The 533-nt window shown below is 40.9% G+C and overlaps 1 protein-coding gene across 3 annotated transcripts in view; it reads left to right on the top strand.

Annotated features, from left to right (window-relative positions):
• Positions 1-533, top strand: part of KDM5A (lysine (K)-specific demethylase 5A) — a 103587-nt gene that overhangs the window by 36599 nt on the left and 66455 nt on the right. The gene's annotated exons all lie outside the window — the stretch shown is intronic.

Raw genomic sequence — 533 nt, forward strand, 5'->3', positions numbered from 1 at the left:
TCGAGCCCACCCCGAGCATGTGCCCAGGCCGGAAATAGAACCGTGACCTCCTGGTTCATAGGATGAAGCTCAGCCACTGAGCCATGACAGGCCACTTCAGCTCTCTTAATACTATTTACATGGTATATCTTTTATTTCTTTTATTTTAAGCCATCTTTCTTGTAGCCAGCATGTGATTGGATCTTGAAATCTAGTCTGATGTGGTCTTTTTATTGTGGAGTGTTTAGTCCATTTTACATTTAATGTAATTATTGACATGGTGTTTTTTTAAAAAAATTACTTTTTTTCACTTTTTTTAATATCTTTTTTTTCTTTATTGATTACGGTATTACATATGTGTCCTTATCTCCCCACTGCCCCCCAAACACCCCTCGCTCATGCCCTCACCCCCCTAGTGTCTGTGTCCATTGGTTATGCTTATATGCATGCATACACATCCTTTGGTTGATCTCTCCTCCTTACCCCCACCCTCCCCTACCTTCCCTCTAAGGTTTGATGGTCTGATCAATGTTTCTGTCTCTGGATCTGATTTT

Source organism: Myotis davidii, unplaced genomic scaffold, assembly GCF_000327345.1.
Source record: "Myotis davidii unplaced genomic scaffold, ASM32734v1 scaffold944, whole genome shotgun sequence".
NCBI lineage: Eukaryota > Metazoa > Chordata > Mammalia > Chiroptera > Vespertilionidae > Myotis > Myotis davidii.